Raw genomic sequence first — 21143 nt, forward strand, 5'->3', positions numbered from 1 at the left:
TCTCTTCATCTAAGCACCTGTGTTGAATTTGGTAGCTGTGGTGTTTGGACTGATTCAGCAGTAATTAATCTCCAGGCTAATTATGAGCTCTGTTGTCAGTTTGCTAGATGTAATTAAACTGCATAGCTGGAGAAAGTTGGGGAACTCTGGTTTCCAAGAAAACTGTTCCCTGTAACTTGGCAAGGAGCTCAAGAGTGTCAACATAATCAGCCAATTAAATATAAGCTGGAAGCCCGATGTCCTTCAGGATGAGTTTCAATGAAGAAGACAAGTGTATGTTCACAAGAGGCACCTGCTGTTTTACTGCTGCCTTTTTGGAAAGAGCTTGGAGTATTCTAGAGGTTTTCTCTCATTAATCCTCTTGATAGCTTTATTAAACAGGAAGCAGAGCAAACATTTTAGTCCCTTTCAAACAGATGAGATGATTAACATCGTGAAGGTCAACTGTCTTGTCAAAGAGCATAGTGACCACGGGTCAGAAGAAATTTCAGTAATGTATTTCCTTTAAAAATGTGATGATTGTCTACATAGATTTCTATAGCAACCATCAAATACATGATTATACTAGCATAAAGATATGAATTGGTGAATAAATTCTTTAAGTCTTTTGGGGCCAAGGTTCTGTTCCATTTTTTAGTCTAGGGTAAGGAGATACCCTAACAAACGTGGGTGTTGCTGAATCACACTGGCCTTGGCCTTGCTCAGAAGGGCCACTTTGAAGAGATGAGGAAGAAGGTGCATCTGGTCCGTCTTTCCATAAAAATCAGCCCTGGTAACCTGTTTGGCAAATAAGTTGCAGGCTTCCAATGCCTGACATAGGTAGAAAGACATATCGTACTTTGTTATTTTAAACAGGTTTTAATGCTTTATTCTATCTCTGAGCAGACTCTTTGCCTTGGTGTGCACAGACTACATGGTCAAGGAGAAAGCATTTAAAGCATGGGACAGCTACTCTCGTTGCTGTGTTTCCAAAAGCATGTGTGGGTGTGTACATGGGCTCCACCAGTGATACTCAAGAACTCAGGATGATTTGGGGAGGTACATTGACTCATATAGGTAGAGTTTTATACTGTTGGATATTTTTCATAGTTTTATTTATGGCAAGGGATTTCCATTTAAAAGAGTAAGGAATAAGAATGTCCTGTTGAAAATAAATTTATCTAAGTAAAACTGTGACCCATATAATTGTTAAATAAATAATGATATGGGTAACGTGTGGGTAGAGGCACAATTATGAAGGTGGCACTCGAATGACTAAGGTTTAGGTCACAGGGGCCTCTATCCGTTCTCTCCTACTCCTGGTAAGAGATTTACCTTCTTGATTCCTTTGCCTCTACAGTAATTCCACTTTGTTAAAGGTGGGTCAGATAAGAAAACTAATGTGTTGTACCATTAAGTCACAAATATGTATTCCGTTGCTATTGCAATAATGAAAAGATAAGGAAAACCACACTTAAACTCTGCCTTGAGTCTCCGAATTAATTTTAGTGCCCAGTCATTTGACTAACAAAAGTTTGGGTCTTACAAACATATGACTTAGTGCCTATAATAACCACAGATTATGATTATTCCCTGAGAGTGTTTCTTCTTTCCCTGCTCTGCTGAAAACAAACAGCCATAGTAAAAACTCGGTTTCTTCCTAACCATGGACAAACTAAATGGCAAGAGATCCAGGCTTTGCATATTGACTTTGGCTTTGGAAAAATAAGGGAAACTCTAAAGGACAATATGCCAGTCCACATTTCCTGACACACACAACACGGATAATCTCACTTACCTTGTGCTAAGTGAAAGAAGCCAAACTCAAAATGTTACATACTTGTTGATTACATTTATATGACTTTCTGGACAAAGTCAAACTATGGGGACAGAAAACTTATTAGTGATTGTCAGGGGGCTACAGGTTGACTTCCAAGGGAAGGGAAAAATTTTCAGGATGCTGGAACTATTCTCTATCTTCATTATGGTGGAGGTTGTAAGACTATATCCATTTGTCAAAACTCTTAGAACTGTACGCTAGAAAGGGTGAATTTTACTGGCTGTAAATTATACCTCAATAAACCTGACCGAAGAACCAATAAATGTTCTTAGTGTTCCATAAGAAGAATTACAAGTAAAATATGAAATAATAGTCAAACCAAAACGAAAAGCCACAAATACCTGCAAATCATTTCTTGAGGGTGGAGAAAATCAGTCTCAAATTGCAAATTGATTTACCTTGATAGACAGCCTCTTAATCTGTATGTCTAGAGTGAAAATATCAAGTGTATCCTTTTATACAAACTGTTTCCATTCAATCTTTTTTTTTGTTCACGACTAGATTCATTTCAGCCCTACTGCTCCTCATAGTTTGAACAATGTATCATGCAAAGCGTGCTTTCTCTGGTCGGGTATTATATTAGTACATCGCTGTCAATGATTGCTCTGTAGCAGTTTTTTTCATATAAAACACACTCTACCTTTGGTACAATTAGGGAATGCCTAAGAGTGGAAATGATGGAGAAATTAGGAACATATAAACTTTTGGAGATAACGTACTCCGAATTAGTTCGGAATGGCCAACTTTTAAAATAGTGTGATCAGGTACAGATAAGGTTTGTAGCCCCTCTTACCTTGCATGTCCCCCTGTCCCCATGCTCATGAGATTGTATGGAACATTTTGGCTCCCCTGGGTGTCTTCAGTCTGTGAGTTCCTTAGGAGCAAGAGACATATTCATTTTTGTATCCTATTTCCTAGCACAGTGCTTGTAGGAACTAAAAATTGCTTCTGAATGAATAAGTGAAAACTTATGGCTTTCTAATGATCTTAAATGAATCATTACCATGTAAAAACGGACTTTTGCAAGGAGTTGGGCAAGTGACATGAATTCTGACATGCCAAGATGGACACATGAGGCCATATGTCTGTGATACTGTAGGTGTAGCTTTTCTTGGAGGCATGTGGCTGGACTTGAAGTCTTCTTGAAACTTGTTCTAGTTGCTGGTTGGTTAAAGTAAGAACTACTCAAAGCTTTTAATGCATTAATTAAAATTTGTTTAAAGTAGTATAATAATGAAAATTAAGTCATTTAGGAAAAAAATGATGCATTTTTAAAGGTTCCTCTGCCTTGCAAATATAATGAATTATCAAAGGTTACACATATTTTATAGACACTGTTTTCTTTCTTTTTCTTTTTTTTTTTTTTTTTTTTTTGCAGTATGCGGGCCTCTCACCGTTGTGGCCTCTCCCGTTGCGGAGCACAGGCTCCGGACACGCAAGCTCAGAGGCCATGGCTCACGGGCCCAGCCGCTCCGCGGCACGTGGGATCTTCCCGGACCGGGACACGAACCCGTGTCCCCTGCACCGGCAGGCGGACTCCCAACCACTGCGCCACCAGGGAAGCCCTTGACACTGTTTTTATAGGACTAATAGACTTTCTTTTGAAGCACTGGTATATTGTTGCCAATTCAGATCATTCCATAGTTCAAATAAGAGGTCCCTTTTCCTCATGGCTTTTTAGGGAAGTCTTTTAAAGTAATACATGAAAATCTGATTAATATATAGTCTGGTTTTCATAATTGTATCTGTTGTGATTCAAGGACTGATTTAAGATTTCTATTTCATTTTATTTTTCTTGTTTTGTGGCAATCACAGACAGTTAGCCATGTTCACCTTCTGATACCTATGACACAATTTTCATATCACAGAAGGCAGAACTCACCTTACCAAGCCCTCAGGATTGTTTACTGATTATAGACTCAGTTAATTCTTCTCAAACAGTGCAAACAGTCAAGGTCAGCTCCTTTTTGTTGATTTGTTTCCAAGAGGCCTCGTAGGATACTGCCCACCTCTGTAGCTCCATTTCACAATTGATCTTGGCTGTGTTTCCCTTCACACATTGTATTTATCATCATTTCACTTATCCCAGACTTACTAATCAATACATCAATTAACAAATATTTGCTGAGTTCTTTTTGTGGTGGCACATGATATTTATCTTGCCCAGGAGACATTGCCTTTCCTATGGTAACTACATTTAGGTTTCCCTTTGGGGCGTCTCTTCCCTACATCTCTCAGTCATGTGCTTTGGAAGCAGCAGAGCTCCAGCAGTGGGCACATGACTCAGACTGGCCAATCAGTGTAGTCCATTTCTCTGGCCCCAGTGAATTGTGTGGTGATGGGCACACGACATGAAACAGTCCATTAGGAATGAATTCCATGACTTTGGACTAAAACTGTTGGGAAGAGAAGCTGTCTTTCTCCCAGGGTTACTAACCAGGTGCAGTATTTCTGGGGCTATCTTTAATCCCACTTAAGAGGATCTTTGAAGAAGGAAGCCAATATAGAGAAAACCAGACCCAAGGAATGGAGAAAGAAATTCTTATGTCCTTTAAAAAGCCTGATCCGGGCTTCCCTGGTGGCGCAGTGGTTGAGAGTCTGCCTGCCGATGCAGGGGACATGGGTTCGTGCCCCGGTCTGGGAGGATTCCACATGCCGCGGAGCGGCTGGGCCCGTGAGCCATGGCCGCTGAGCCCGTGCGTCCGGAGCCTGTGCTCCGCAACGGGAGAGGCCACAACAGTGAGAGGCCCGCGTAGCAAAAAAACAAAAAACAAAAAAGCCTGATCCAACTGTGTCTGAAGCTGATATCAGGCTACACGTGTACCTTAGAACATACACAATTTCTGTCCTTCACTAAAAAGGACTACTGATTAAAATGCTCACATGTGCAAAGATTCTGAAAAATACAAATTTCTGGTTTCCAAGGGTTTACAATAGATCAGAAAGAATAAAATAGAATCATATCAAGTTAGCATTACTCTTCAAAAGTATGCTATTTTTTCTCTCTATCCCTGAAATTATTCAGGATTGTTTGCATATATTCCTTTCTTCAAAGATAGATTGCAGAGAAGAGAGCCTGGTCTTCTATTCACCTCCTTTTTCTTAATATCTAGCAAAGTGCTTGTACATGGAAAATAGTCAATAAATTTTTATTGAATTTATCTGAAAAGACAACTAATGGTACTCAGGGATTTATGGTAAATGCCAAATGAGTAGTTTAGATCATGACATCCTATTTTATGTTAAATCACATTTTTTGTCCTCTGGGCCAGGTCTTCATTCAGATTGCTACCACTAGATAATTTGTGTTTTGTTTTGCTTTCTTGAGCAAAGCCATGGCTCAATACTAGACAGAGGCAGCTTTGTGGGGATAGAAGAAGGGGAATTGAGAAAGCCTCCAGGGATTTATGTTTTACAAGGAATATGCTCCATTATCAAAATAATGTTAAATTATCTTGTTCACTTAACTTTAAATTGATAAACCATAAAATTTTAATGAGGAAAAGAGAGGAAGATTCACTCCCAATAATCAAAAGTATATGCAATAATAACATCTTGATCATAATCATTGTTTTTGACCTTTCCTAGCTCAAATAACTCAGCCACTTTTACATAGTTGCAGTGTAGAACCATTTTGTCACTAGTTAATTAGAACCAAATGCCCTGACAAGGTCTGATTCTTTCTTTATTCTCAGACCTGTGAATCTTTTTTCTTCCCGGACCAAACTAAAGTGAACTTCGTTCCTGTCTGATATTTATCCAGCTTCAAAAGTGGAAGCACCTGAAGCTACTTTGTTCAAGGTAAGTGAACTAGATATCTGCAGTTAATATTTGTTTCTTTTAAATTTTAATCGATACAGGCATGTGTGGTCTTATATGAGGATGCATATAAAACAATGCTCAAAACAATGCTTTTATTACAGTAGCTAAGATTCACAGAAGGAACTGAAAATGCATGAGTGATATTCAACACCTCTATCTTTTTCTCTTGGGTTATGTCATTCTATAGGATGAAATAATGATGGTTAAAGTTTAATTCGTTTCTATGTTTTTTTAACAACTTTATTGGAGTATAACTGCTTCACAGTGGTGTTCTAGTTTCTGCTCTATAACAAAGTGAATCAGCTATACGTACACATATATCCCCATATCTCCTCCCTCTTGCGTCTCCCTCCCACCCTCCCTTCCCCACCCCTCTAGGTGGTCACAAAGCACTGAGCTGATCTCCCTGTGCTATGCGGCTGCTTCCCACTAGCTATCTATTTGACATTTGATAGTGTATATATGTCCATGCCACACTCTCACTTCACCCAGCTTACCCTTCTCCCTCCCTGTGTCCTCAAGTCCATTCTCTACGTCTGTGTCTTTATTCCTGTCCTGCTCCTAGGTTCTTCAGAACCTTTTTTTTTTTTTTTAGATTCCATATATATGTGTTAGCATATGGTATTCGTTTTTCTCTTTCTGACTTACTTCACTCTGTATGACAGACTCTAGGTCCATCCACCTCACTACAAATAACTCAATTTCGTTTCTTTTTATGGCTGAGTAATATTCCATTGTATATATGTGCCACATCTTCTTTATCCACTCATCTGTCGATGGACACTTAGGTCACTTCCGTGTCCTGGCTATTGTAAATAGAGCTGCAATGAACATTTTGGTACCTGACTCTTTTTTTTTTTTTTTTTTTTTTTTTAATTAGTTTCTGCTTTATAACAAAGTGAATCAGTCATACATATACATCTGTTCCCACATCCCTTCCCTCATGCATCTCCCTCCCTCCCACCCTTCCCATCCCACCCCTCCAGGCGGTCACATAGCACCAAGCTGATCTCCCTGTGCTCTGCGGCTGCTTCCCACTATCTATCTACCTTACGTTTGGTAGTGTATATATGTCCATGCCTCTCTTTCGCTTTGTCACAGCTTACCCTTCCCCCTCCCCATATCTTCAAGTCCATTCTCAAGTAGGTCTGTGTCTTTATTCCCGTTTTGCCCCTAGGTTCTTCATGACATTTTTTTTTTTAATTCCGTATATATGTGTTAGCATACGGTATTTGTCTTTCTCTTTCTGACTAACTTCACTCTGTATGACAGACTCTAGGTCCATCCACCTCACTACAAATAACTCAATTTCGTTTCTTTTTATGGCTGAGTAATATTCCATTGTATATATGTGCCACATCTTCTTTATCCACTCATCTGTCGATGGACACTTAGGTCACTTCCATGTCCTGGCTATTGTAAATAGAGCTGCAATGAACATTGTGGTACATGACTCTTTTTGAATTATGGTTTTCTCAGGGTATATGCCCAGTAGTGGGATTGCTGGGCCATATGGTAGTTCTATTTTTCGTTTTTTAAGGAATCTCCATACTGTTCTCCATAGTGGCTGTATCAATTTACATTCCCACCAACAGTGCAAGAAGATTCCCTTTTCTCCACACCCTCTCCAGCATTTCTTGTTTCTAGATTTTTTGATGATGGCCCCTCTGACTGGTGTGAGGTGATACGTCATTGTAGTTTGGATTTGCATTTCTCTACTGATTAGTGATGTTGAGCATCCTTTCATGTGTTTGCTGGCAATCTGTATATCTTCTTTGGAGAAATGTCTATTTAGGTCTTCTCATTTTTGGATGGGGTTGTTTTTTTTGATATTGAGCTGCATGAGCTGCTTGTAAACTTTGGAGATTAATCCTTTGTCAGTTGCTTCAAATATTTGCAAATATTTTCTCCCATTCTGAGGGTTGTCTTTTCATCTTGTTTATGGTTTCCTTTGCTGTGCAAAAGCTTTTAAGTTTCATTAGGTCTCATTTGTTTATTTTTGTTTTTATTTCCGTTTGTCTAGGAGGTGGGTCAGAAAGGTTCTTGCTGTGATTTATGTCATAGAGTGTTCTGCCTAGGTTTTCCTCCCTTTCTATGGTTTTATTAGATAACTAACATCATAGGTTTTTCATGAGACGGACCCCTGAAATAAGTTTGAATTTCAGCACCGCCATTTGTCAGAGCTGTTAATTGTAGACAAGTCACTTACCTTTGCCAGCCTGTTTTCTCATCTGTTCCTCATGGAGTTGCTGTGAGGACCAAGTATTCTAATGTATGTGAGGTCAAAGGACAATGGTAGTAGTAGCAAGAGCTACAGATTAGCTGGAGTAGTAATTCTGTACAACCTTTCCCTATATCCTCCCTAGGAAACTTGATGTAAAGGCAATTCCATTTTTCCCCAATGTTGAATAGGCCATATGGCTGGCTAGGCCCCCTCTTTCTTCACATTCCGCCTGTGTCCCTCAGGGATGTTTATGCGGTTGAACTGGTATCCTTCCAGGATGGAGGGAAACTGTTCTTCAGTTCAGGGTACACCTCTAGGAAACATGAGAATGACAAATAATAAAAAAGAACCAGCCCCAAATGCTGTCAAATTGTGAGTACAAAACTAATGTTGGTTTTCATGTCGCTGAATTTTTTGTTAAAGGAATTAAATTCTAACAAAACTAGCTTTGGTCAAAGAAGTTGACCCAATTTCATACAAGAAATAAGGATGTTACTGGGAATTGAACAGTTTATTGCTAGAATAATAAAGACGACAAGAGGAAGAATTATGGTCTCTTTTGTTCTCTCTTGAATCCCAGCTAGTAAAGTTGTGCCTGGACTATAAGAGGTGCTCAGTATATAATTATTGAATAAATGAGTGAATGCTGCTAAAAAAAAATAACAGGTGGACTTGGGCTGATTTTTAAGCATGATAAGTGTGCCATGTAAAATAAACTAGATAGAAGCAACATAGTTAAGCCAGGAAGCTGAAATTCCTCTTCTCTGAAGATCTCTAAGAGCAGGTTCAACTCCCATTTCTCCAAGATCCTGTCAGTTTACCTTTTGAAAAGAGGATAGGCCAGATATATTCTGAGGTTGAAAGGCTCTAGAACTCTCATGGGAAGTTCCATATATGTGTGAAAGGTCTTTCGTCATCTTGGAACTTGGAGAGCTTTGCCAGGCACCACAAATATTTATCCACAGTTAGTCTTTTACCCCCAATCATGCCTTAAGACAGATTTTCCTGCTACAGATCCATTTTGCTTCTGACACTCTTTTGTTGCAAGCCACCAGTTACCTGTGTGTGCAGGTGATAATGACCCCAGTGATATTTATTCATAGTTCACTTTTCCTTCACAGAAAGCAGGAAACAGTTCCTCATTAGTATCTGGGCCATATGTAAATAGCTGAATGACATTGTTGCTTTCTGTCCGCAAAGGAGAGAAATTTTGCTCAGGGTTTCACAGATAATACTGATTTTTTTGTGTCCCAGATCATGTTCAGGATATCATCATACATTGTGGTTCTACTTTCCTTTTGAAAATAATGTAGTAGATCAAAGTACTTATTTCTTTTATGTGAATAATACCTTATTCATTTAAACTCCTAATATGAAACAAGAATATTTATTAAAAGATTTCATGGAAATTTGGGGGTAGAAAACAGTGCTCGTTTTATAAGCAATTGGAAATCAAATGGTAATTATTTTGAGAAAGAACTTTCTTATTACCATGGTGGGCTACTGACAATTGTTTAGGATAAGGTAACTAATTTAATAATTAAGTGACTATATTTGTTGCCCAAATCTCTGAAAATGGACAGGTTTCATGTTAAATGGTCTAATGTATATGAAGCCAAAGCACAATTTTTGTTGTTTTTCTGGTTTGATTACTTAATAGATACAGTACCAGATACAAACCACAGCCTAGAAGCCCCCATCATAGCTAGAATACATCTCAGGAAGACATAATTGGAAGATAAGTTTGAACCAATGAAACCCACAGAGCAGAAAGATGCCATTACAGATTTAAAGATCATATATCTTATACACTTTAAGATAAAGTTGATGAATCTGAAGGACCCAGATCAGTAAAACCAATTTAGTCACATTGCATATGTAAAGAAAAGACAATGGGTCTAGTGAAACTAAGATGACTAACATAGCAAAAGACTTCAGTGCTCTCTAGTTTGCTTTGAAGGTATAATTTATGAAGATGCTTTAAGGTCATATGTAACACAAATGACAGTATTTCTAGAGATATATTTGTGCTCTGTAGGATTCATGAGTAATAATGCCTGGAGCACTCCAACAAAGGTAGTTGCATGAATTAATGGAGCAATCTGGGCATCAGTCCAATAAAAATGTTGGCTGAATGCTTCCTTGGGGGGAAAAGATGCTGAGAACAGGAGAGTTATAAGCAATTGATGCTGGTTAAATAGAACATCTTCCTTACTCTTTTCAGCTTGCTTCTGAACTAAGTCAGCTGTGTGTCTTTGAGAGAGGAAGAAGAAGACTTTAAGGGGCAAGTTTACTTTAATGCAAAGAGTCAATTTTCAAGTAACGTACTTCTTTTTGGGTAGACTGACCTGAGTATGAAAACCCAGGCTTACTAGCAAGCCCTTAGTTATAAAGTCTCTGCATTTAATGCTGATATCTCAGCTTTATGCTGCACACTTCCTATAAGATCAAAGTACAATATGTAATTCTCAATTTCAATGCAACTACATATTTGAATAAATTTATTTTGTGTTGGGAACAGTGGGAAGAAATGGAGTCAGTTAACCAGGTCTAATAGGAAGAGTTCCCTTCTCTCTTGGCTTGAGGTCTTCCATGGGGACATAAAGAAATAAAAACTCTAGGCTCATAAGAACTTCTGTGTCCCACTTGCCAATCAAAAATAGAAGGCAACTGGTTGTCTTTAAGTGATTGGTAGTGGGCATGGAAGAAAAGAGCATGCTGTGGAATAGCTGGGCTGGGTGGAGTGTCACATGCTTTTTAGAATTGGTCTGAAGGTCACTCTCTCCATTTATAGCCATGGAATGGATGGAGACCAAATTCAGTGTCAGAATGTTTGAGATCCATCCTTATTCTATAACTTTCTAGCCATGTTACTCAGGGCAGGTGGCTTAACTTCTCTGAGGAGAAGTTTAACTTTTTAAATTTACACAATTGGAAAAATAAAACTCTCCTCTGTGTCTTACAATCATTTCCTGAGACGCTATTGAAATAATGTATGCAGATGTGTTTTGCTGGTTGAGGAGAACTATGCCATTGTGAAGTGTGGACATTATTATTCTCTCTGATGGAAAGCTCCCTGAGGGTTTATACCGTTCATAAACCTCTTCCAGCTGCCTACTTTATTTCCCAAGCCCTCCTCCTTTGGCCCTTCTTGTTGTTCTAATTACATCCAGGAGGACAACTCCATTAGGAATTAATGAGCTTGAGTACCTTCATTTGCCATCTGCTCCCCTCCCCCTTTTAACAAATGAAGGTGTGTCTCAGCCTCAAGACCTTATGTTGACTGTAGCCAGGCAGATGTAGCCAGCGTGATTCAGATGAGAAAGATTCTTTATTCCATGGTACCAAGGTCACATTTGGATTTGGTGCTGCTTTTGGAAGCCAGATGGCGACTGGAAGGTGAGAAGAGCCTCTGTTTAGAGCCCTGCTATGGAACACACTGGCCCCACTGGCATTCATTTATTCAAGCAGGCATTTATTCATTCAATTAACATTTACTGTGTCTGTTATATGCCAGACACTGTGCTAGATGGCAAGGATATAAAGTTGAATGAGACGGACTCTTTTCCTTGAATTGCTCACAGCCTACTGGAGGAGATAAATACATGTATCCAGGTAACTATAGTGCAATATTTGATGTGCTCTAATAGTCCTATAGCACTGAGTCTAGGTTCAGATATAGGGAAAGTTAGAAGAGCTGAATTGCTCTCACAATTGGGGCTTTTCAGAGAAAGGACTGTCTTCTCAGTTGCCTCCATGTCTATTAGCAAAAGGAACTGGTTTGTAGACCAGTAAGTATCTAGTTGATAGCCCCCAATTGCACATCTCTCTTTTCCTTTATTCCTATGTCTGCTGTGTCCAGTTTGGGAATCACCTAGGACATAACTGCAATACTGGAAAGATTTGCAAATGTAGAGAATAATAATCTCCCCATCTCTATTTATAATAACTGTGTACCATCTATTGTTTAATGAAGAGGGTGGTAATTAGGGTCCTAATAGATAACAGATGGCACACAAAACTGTTACAAGGGTGTGAGTACAGCCCCATAGGAGGGATTGTGCAGGAATCTGGGGCTAGGAGCAGCTGAGCTGAGACAATCTCTATGTCCAAAGGGAAGAAGAGAGGGATCAGTTTCAGGACCCCAGCAGAAAAAGGACCCCTGGAGAATTGGTCTTCTTGAGAGGTACAGTAACCTTCAGTAAAAGGTCATAGTTAGCCCACTTGGAGGCTATCTAGCAGGGAGAAAGCCAGGGAAACAAATCCCCTGCCTTCACTTTCCTCCTCCCTCCCTCACATCTCTCTGATGCTCTCCATGGCCCAGACCCAGCTAGAAGTCTCAGGGGCTGGGATCCTGTCAACCTCACCCTTCCAGTTCACCAGAGAAGGGTGGAGAGGGGACCTGGGAGGGCAAACAGAAGATAACCACCCAGGAGAGATCAGGATCCTCACCTGTAACATGACTGTGTAAGAATGTAGACTTGCCTGCCCCCAAAAGTTATGTTAATTATGTATATATGCATATATATATGTGTGTGTGTGTGTATATATATATAACATAACTTTTAATGCACATTTTATTATGCCTATATATACACATATATATGCACATATATACATGTGTGTTTTCTTAAAATAATAGCACACAAGTTCTGTACAGTAAGTCCCCTATATACCAACCTTCAAGTTGTGAACTTTCAAAGATGCAAACATGCATTCGCATGTCCAATCACGTAAGTTCAAGTGTCTGGGGTAAATTGTCACGTGCATGCATCTTCTACGAGTGGTTGTGCTTTTGTGTAGTTTACAGAACTGTATAGAGGACAGTAGTACAGTATCTTTATTTCAAGCCCAGGCTGTCCAGAAGCAAGCGTAAAAGCATAGGTAAAGTAGCTGGTACTACTGTACTTTTCAGAGTACTGTACTGTAAGATTAAAAATGTTTTCTTTATTTTTTCTGTTTGTTTTGTATGTATTATTTGTGTGAAAAGTATTATAAACCTATTTCAGTCCCGTACTATATAGCCAAGTTGTTAGTTGGGTACCTAGGCTAACTTTGTTGGATTTGCAAACAATTTGGACTTAAGGAACGCGTTCTCGGAATGGAACTCATTTGTATGTAGGGGACTTATTGTTTAACTTTCTTACTTGAGATGCTTTACCAAACACTCTTTTTCTTTCCTTTTTTAAAATACTTTCTTAGTTATGGAAAATGTCAAACACACACATACATAATAAATCCCTAGATGCCCATTATTTTGCTTTAGTACTTATCAATTCATGACCAATCTTGTTTCATCATGCTCGCGTCCAATCTTCATAATCCTATGATTTTGAAATACATCCCATGTTTGGCTTTTGTTAGGCCAAAGGCATGTTAAAGCTATTTTTTAAAATGAATCCCCTTTCTCAATCACAAATTAAGCATATATTTTTAAGAGCTGAATCATAGGCAGTAATTAATATATTTTAAAAGGTCAGTCAGCCTCTCTTAACCCTAGATTGTTTTAAAATGATGAATGATTGCAAAACACAATGAATAACATGATTTATATAACTGTTTACTGTGTTATAGTTTAAAAATAGTGGCTTATACCTTTTTTTTACCTCTTTTTTTTTCATTGTTTGGTAGTTAACTAAATTCCTAAATGACGATTTCTTCCGTTTTATTTATCCCCCACCCCTATATTGGGAACCTATCATGGGGTACCATTCAGTATATAGAACATTGTTCCCCTCTGATTTGTAATGTCCCATCTTCCATATATCAGATTTCAATACATGCATGGGCCTGTGTTGGGCACCTCTTTTTATTCTGTTGGTTTATTATTTTTTAAATCATTGTGCCAACATCATACTTTATAATATACTATAAAGTATCACTTTATAATAATTCTTCATATCTGGCGTTTGGAGTCTTTAGACGTATCCTAGCCTTTCTTGGCCCGCTCTTCCATATAAATAGGTTCAGCTTGTCAAACTCCATGGGGAAAAAATCCTATTGGTCTATGGCAGTTGATTTCTAAAATGATCTGAACTACAAAACATATTTGTTGAGAACTTTGAAAGTTTTCTAGAAGTTTATGAACTGAAGGCTTCATGAGGCTTAAGACAAGCAGGAATAAAATATGATTTTCTCTTTGTGCATGTGAAGGCTTGATTAAAAGAAAAAGAATATATTTTTGTAATATTTGTGTGTCAAGCATAGGATCCATATCTTTTTGTTTAATGTAGTTTTCTACTCACTTTAAGATCTTTCTTTGCAATATGGGCTCTCAGTGACTAAAAAGGCAAGGTTGAGAAGAAATGAGAAATGATTGACAGAAGATCTCAAGAGCTCAATGGTCTCAAAAACTATGCACCATGGACCCAAGGGGCAATGCATAGAAGGAATATATTAATTGGCTGGTGATTTGAAGATATTAATGATGAAGACCATGGCTGCAATACAGCTGAGTCACCAGTCATTTAAAAATGTAGGATCTGAATGCTTAGGAATTGTATTAGTTATCTGTTTGCTGAGTAACAAATGAGTGGCTTAAAACAACCCAGGTTTTATGGGTCCGGAGTCCAGGCACTGGGTCCTCTGCTTGGGGTCTCACCAGGCTCTGATAAACGTGTTGGGTGGACCACATTTTCATGTGGACATCAGCCTGGGGGGAATGCACTTGCATGCTCATTCAGGTCGTTGGCAGAATTCATATCCTGGTTGCTCCAAGACTGGGGTCCCCAGCTTTTTGCTGATTGTCACTGGAGGCCACCCCAGATCCTAGAGGCAATGCAGTTCCTCCCTGTGGGCTTCTTCGGTGTGGCTGCTTGCTTCAGCCAGCAAGGTGGGTCTCTGGCCTGTAGAAGGCCCGGTGCCTCTTTTATGAGCTTTCACCTGATTAAGGCCACACAGGATAATCTCCTTTTTGATTTACCCTTTTGACTTGGGACCTTTATAACATGTGCCAAACCCCTTCACCTTTGCCATACTCAATTGTTTAGAAAAAAGTCACAGGTCCTGTCTATGCTCAGAGGGAGGTGGTGATCATACAAGGTGTCAACACCAGGCGAACAGAGTCATAGGGCCACGCTAGAGGCTCTTTGCATAGGGCTAAAATAAAATGGCAGAAAAATTGTCATCTGTGGTCACAGTTCTGGCCACCTGGTTCTTTAAAAGGAAAGGGCGTTTCTGGGATGAGACCTGCAGAGGCAGAGGTGTTAGGGTGATGTGGGTGCAGCCCGTTTTGCCTTGTGTTTGTGAGAAGCAGAAGGAACACACATTGGCCTCCCCGAGCTTTCAGGGTATCTGTGCTGTAGGGCTTGGGAGCTTGCTGTGGGCTGTCTCCCCTTCAGAGCAGTAGATGTGGGGAGGCAGCCACGTGGCTCTGACGGGCAGGCAACACGGATCTCCTTGCAGTCAGCAGCCCAGGAAAGAGTTAAGCCTTGGCTTTTGTTCCTGAGCTAGGAGATTTTGATTAGATGCTTAATTGCTATTGGAACCTCGTGTGTAGGGTACACGCTTAGCGACCTGAGACAGTCAGAGACCGAATTTAGTACCTACTCTTAGGCCTGCTCCCAAGGACGAGAAGAAAAGGAGTTGTGAGGTACATTGTTGGCACAAACGCTGGGTGAACAATCACCTTCCTGGCCCAGCAGCAGTTTCCTGGTGCAGGTGATTCTGTGGCATTTGTGCTGTACAGCTCCCTTCACCTTTCTGGCCCCAGCCTGCAAAAAAATTCTGCCACAGCAGGGAATTAGTGCCCAATGGCAAGAGAAAAGGAAATTAGCATTTCCTAACAGCTAACCAAACACAAAAGCGTCCCCCAGCCTTGCACGGAACACCTCTGACCATCCATCCCTCTATGGCCAAGCCCTGCACCTTACAATTTGTGCTTAATTATACAGGAAAAGAGAAATCTGTTTCTCTGGGAGAGCCTCTGAGAACCTGTTGGGGAAAGCTTTCAATTTTAATTACAGAAGAAATACTGGCTGAGGCAGTGGTGAGAAGGAATTACCTTTCCTTTTCTTCTGATTTTGCAAAACAGCTGGCAGCAGACACTGGCACATAGAAGGTGTGTAGGAAATGTGGGTCCAATAACTGAATAAATATGTGAATGAAAAAACAAGTGTGAAACACTTACACAAGAATATTCTTCTTTCAAAAGAATAATGAAAAATAATTTCATTCAATAAGAGTCATTCTTAGTTACTGATACATGACTCAGTAGTTCCCATTCAATTTAAAATGTTCCATTTTTTTCTGATACTTAACAAGTCATTAATTGAATGTTGCTCACTTTTAAGGCCAATCTGTGAGACATTATTTATCCTGTCTACTCTAAAGTTCCAGCATCACCTCAGGCGGGGCTTCACCATGTACTGATCATGGGACCTTGGCCTCTCATTGCCTCAGTTTTCTCATTTGTAACATGGGTATAATAATAGGCTTATTTCATAGGCCTATGAGGAGGAAAACCTCATATATATTTGTGTGTGTCTATATATATGTATTTAAACAGTGTCTTAGAATAGTGTCTGGCACATGATAAGCATTACAGAGTATTGACTGCTGCTACTAGTACTGTTATTATGAGAACTAGCTGTTGAGAATAATCCTTCATATACTGGTTTATTCCACTGAAGATAAAGGAAACTAATAGAATATTAGAAATCAGATTAAACACAGAAAGCCAGTAAAATATACCAAGACAGAAGATGATGAGAGTGTAAAAGCATAGAAGAAAAAAAACGGGTTTTGTTTTTCTTTTTCTTTTTTAAAGAAGGAAAGAGCCTAGAAATAGGACAAAAACTATTCGTTGGCTATACTGACATGGAGATCGCTGGTGACCTTCATAAGTAAAATTTCAGGACAGTGGGCAAAGAGATTACGGTGAGAGAAGTCAGATGGATGTAACTTATAGAGTAAATGGGACGTGAGGAAATGGAAACAATATATGAAGATAACAATTTTGAAAAGTTCAGACATGAATTGGCTAAAGAAGATATGCAGGGATTAGGGGAGGAGGGAGGCTTTCATGTTGGACGTATAGTTTTTAACATTTTAAGTTGGAGTTACTAGTCTAGAATGAGGTTGAATTTTGGCAAGAATCATTCATAAGGAGTAGATGGGCTGTAGAAAATGCAGTGCTGTGAAGTACTTGAGAAGATGAGAGAAAATGAAATGCTATCTGTAGTGCACATGGACTTTTAACTTTAACTCCTGTAGTAAAAGGGAATACAAAGATCAGTGCAAATGCTAATGGATTAATGGATTTGGCAGTGGACTATTATGCATACCATAATGTCCTTTTTCTATTCCAGGATTTCATCCAAAACATCACATTACCTTTAGTTGCCATGTTTCCTTAGGCTCCTCTTGGGTTTGATAACTTCTCATATTTTCCTTGGATGACCTTGACAATTTTGAGTAGTTAGTTTTTTGTAGGATACCCACTACTAAAATTTGTTTGATGCATTTTTCATGATAATATTGGGATTATGTGTTTTGGGGAGGAAGACCACAGAGTAGAAGAGTCATTCTGTAAGATCACATCAAGTGTACGAAGTATCAATATGCAATATGAATGCTGAGGTTGACCTTGATCACCAGGCTAAGGTAGTGTTTTTCAGGTTTCTCCATCGTAAGATTACTGTTTTCCCATTTTCATGCTGTACTTTTTGGAAGGAAGTCAATATGCTCAGCCCACAACTAAGGAATAGGGAGTTATGCTTCAGATGGAGTACTACATAAACTATTTGGAATTCATTTGCACTGGAGATTTATCTATTCTCCTGCATTTATTTATGTATCCAATTATTTATTTATATCAGAAGAACTCATGGATTTTTATTTTATACTTTGGGTTATAATCTAATTCTACTTTAGTAGAATTAGTTCCTCAAATTGCTCTAGTCCTGACCCTTGTGAACTCTTTTCAGTTGGCTCTTTTGCCACTCTGAGGTATCCCCATCCTGTATTTTTTTTTTTTTTGGAACTTCCTTCCTTTCTGACACTATAAGATGGTCTTGTCTATAAATCTTGTATATTTACTGCTCCAGTCCTAGAATCAGCTATTTCTTCAAGGATAACTAGGTCTTTTTAGTGGAGAACGGTATTAGACAGGAGGATCTGGGTGTGGGGTGTACTAATTGCTGCTTGGATGTCATTGCTTGTCGATCTTCTCAGCTGACAGAGCAAAGAGATAATATGTGCGTACATGACCCATGTATAGGCACATATCTATAAGTATCTCTCTACATAACCATGTGTATTAAGGTAATATGAAGCAATATTAAGCTAAACATGAACGTATACTGATGTTTCCAACTTTAATCTGTTACCACATAGATCATCTTAGCCTCATCTCTTGCTTATCTTTAAATTTCAACTCCAGCAAAACACTTGGCTTTTAGAAGTATGAAAATCAAATTGTAGCAACTTGGGGAAGCCACATCATCTAGCAGAATAATTCTTAAAGGGCAAGGTGTATATCATCAAATTTTAACTTACAGTCAGCAGTACTTTTTAACATCAAAAGGCCTCCAGACCTCTGCTTCCAAGAAGATGAAGTAGCCCATTTCTCCCAGGTTCTCCCACTTAAAACTAAAACCCTGAACATAACAACAAACAAACATAGGAAGACGCTGAAAGGTGGAAATGAGAAGGCAGACTTAACTAGGGACTTTGGGACTTGAGGAATAACATGGTGATGAGTCCCCTGTGTTTCCTGTTGCTTCCCATACATCCTGGAGAGGGTATTACAGGAACCCCCAATCAATAACCACCAACAGAACAACAGACAAAAAAGCTTCCGAAAAAAAAACAAAACCCTGTTCCCCCTAGCCAAAGTATGAGAAAAGGGGTTGCTAAAGACAGAAGATCATTTGGGCAATAATATACACACTACTCGAGCCAAGTGCCAGTGGAATATACACACTACTCGAGCCAAGTGCCAGTGGAATATTGCACCCATCCCCTATGTCCTGTCGTTTCAATTGGGCCAAGGTAGGATTTGATCTTCCACACCACCTCACTCCTGCCCTCCAGAAGAGCCAGCGCTCTGATTCCCCACGAGGGTTGTTTCAGTGTGGTCCAGTGGTGAGCTGAGCCTCCACCCCTTTCCATTAGCAAACAGACTTTAAAAGGTGGTGCCTGACAGGCTAGTTAACACTGGGCTGCCCTCACACAGTCGTGGGGTCCAATGGTGGGACTTAGCCTCCGTCTCTCCCTGACATCAATAAGAATAGGATGTTACAGGTTGGAGGGAGTAGGCACCCCACTAACCGCCAACACATGGTGTCAGTGAGACCCAGTGGGGTGCTGAATCCCCATAACCATCCTGAGGCAGTAAGACAGAATGAGATGGCACAAGCAGGGCTAGTTGGTAGTTCTCTTCCTCTTACCTTGGTGTCAGTGGGGCAAGCACGTAGCTGACCCTCTACCCACACCCGGCATCAACAAGAAGCAATGAAGTGGGAGGAAGGACAGCAAACACTTCACTTCTCCCCTCCCCTGGTGTCAAGAAATCTACTGGGGAGATGAACTTCCACTCCTACTAAAAGGCAACACAATGATATTAATGTTCCCAGTTTTGAGGGGAAGGTGTCAGAAAGGCCAATAGGAGCTGAACTTCTACTTGATCTGTCTTAAGTGAGACAATGTAAGTGCCCACTTTTGCTGGGGTATCGTCAGTAGGGCCCAATGGAAATCTGTACGTAACCTCCCAGTCCTCATACTACGCCTCAAATAGGATGACTTCCTTCTAAAAAGTAATAATAAAATTAAATGGGATACACAGTCATATAATAACTCACAATGTTTAGAATACAATGGAAAAAATACTAATGACACCAAGAACCAGGAAATCACAGAATAAATGAGAAAAGACAATAAACATACACCAACACTGAGATAAAACATCTGTTGAAATGATCAGACAAGGATTTTAAATAAGCTGTCACATAAGTGCTTCAGTTAGCAATTATGTGTTCCTTGGCATAAATGGGAAAAATAGAAAATGTAAACAAAGAACTAGAAGCTATAACAATAAAAACAAATGAGAACAGTAGAACTGAAAACTACAACAATCAAAAAACTTTGCTCAAGAGTAGAGTGGAGTTTACAAAGCATAGAATCATGAACTTAAAAGAGATCAATACAATGTACCACATGTACAGAGAAAAATAGACTGAGGGGTAAAGATGGGAGAAAGAACAGGATCTCAAGAACCTGTAAACAGTAACAAAAGCACTAACATTCATATCATCAAAGTTCCAGAATGAAAACAGAGGGCAAGTAGGACTGACAAAGTATTCAAAGAAATCATGGCTAAAAAGTTCCCAATTTTTTAGAAGACATAAACACAAATTCAAGAATCTGAATAAACCCAAAGAGGAAAAACGCAAAGATATCCTTGCCAAGACGCGTTACAACGAAACTTCTGAAAAGTAGAGACAAAAAAAATCTTGAAAGTGGACAGGAAGAAACGATGCATTACTTATTGAGAAACACCAATTCCAATGACAGCATATTTCTTGTCTAAAACTCTGGAGTCAGAAGCATGGACATAACATTTTTCAAGTGCTAAAAGAAAAGAACGCTCAGCCACAAATTCACACTTTCTATATCCACTTTCTTGTTTGACTTACATTAATGGACTACTAACTCATCTTTCTATATCCGGGACTGCCATCACCCTTCTCCAAAAATCTAGTCACAGTATTTCCAGAGTGACCTTTCTGAAATTAAAACAACTTTTTCTTATAAAAATACCTGATTGTGTTATGAAACTTTTCTCTCTTCTAAGTTACCAGTTAAAATCCTTCAATGGATTCCCATCTTTCTTGGAGTAAAATCTCACATGCAAACTCTCTTTGTCCTTTTGGGCTGCTGTAAGATTATGGTGCAGGTTGGGTGGCTCATAAACAACAGGCATTTTTTTCTCACAGTTCTGGAGGCTGCAAGTGCAAGAATAGGGTGGCAGTATGGTCAGATGAGGGCCCTCTTCTGAGTCACAGACTTCTCATGGTAACCTCACATGGCAGAAGAGCTTCGGGAGCTCTGGGGCGTCTCTTGTATAAGAGCACTAATACCATAATCATTTCCCAAAGGCCCCACCTACTAATACTATAACCTCCGGAAATTAAGATTTCAACCTATAAATTTGGAGAGGAACACAAAGACTACGCCACAGCACTTACTATATATACATGGACCATTCATGGTCTGCCTTCTACCACCCTCTCCATTGTCTTCTTTTCTTACACTCCAGTGAGCATTTCTTTCTTTTTT

The 21143-nt window shown here is 39.4% G+C and overlaps 1 long non-coding RNA gene across 2 annotated transcripts in view; it reads left to right on the forward strand.

Annotated features, from left to right (window-relative positions):
• Nucleotides 1-5474: 5474 nt before the first annotated feature.
• LOC308611269 overlaps nucleotides 5475-21143 on the forward strand; it is a 52419-nt gene continuing 36750 nt past the window's right edge. Inside the window, exon 1 of one of the 2 annotated variants that reach the window (XR_014014818.1) lies at nucleotides 5475-5620. This is a non-coding gene — a long non-coding RNA (uncharacterized lncRNA). The remainder of the gene's footprint in view (nucleotides 5621-21143) is intronic. The other variant, XR_014014819.1, reaches the window with a different exon arrangement.

The sequence above is a fragment of the Mesoplodon bidens genome, assembly GCF_964165515.1.
Source record: "Mesoplodon bidens genome assembly, contig: HAP1_SCAFFOLD_386, whole genome shotgun sequence".
Lineage (NCBI taxonomy): Eukaryota > Metazoa > Chordata > Mammalia > Artiodactyla > Ziphiidae > Mesoplodon > Mesoplodon bidens.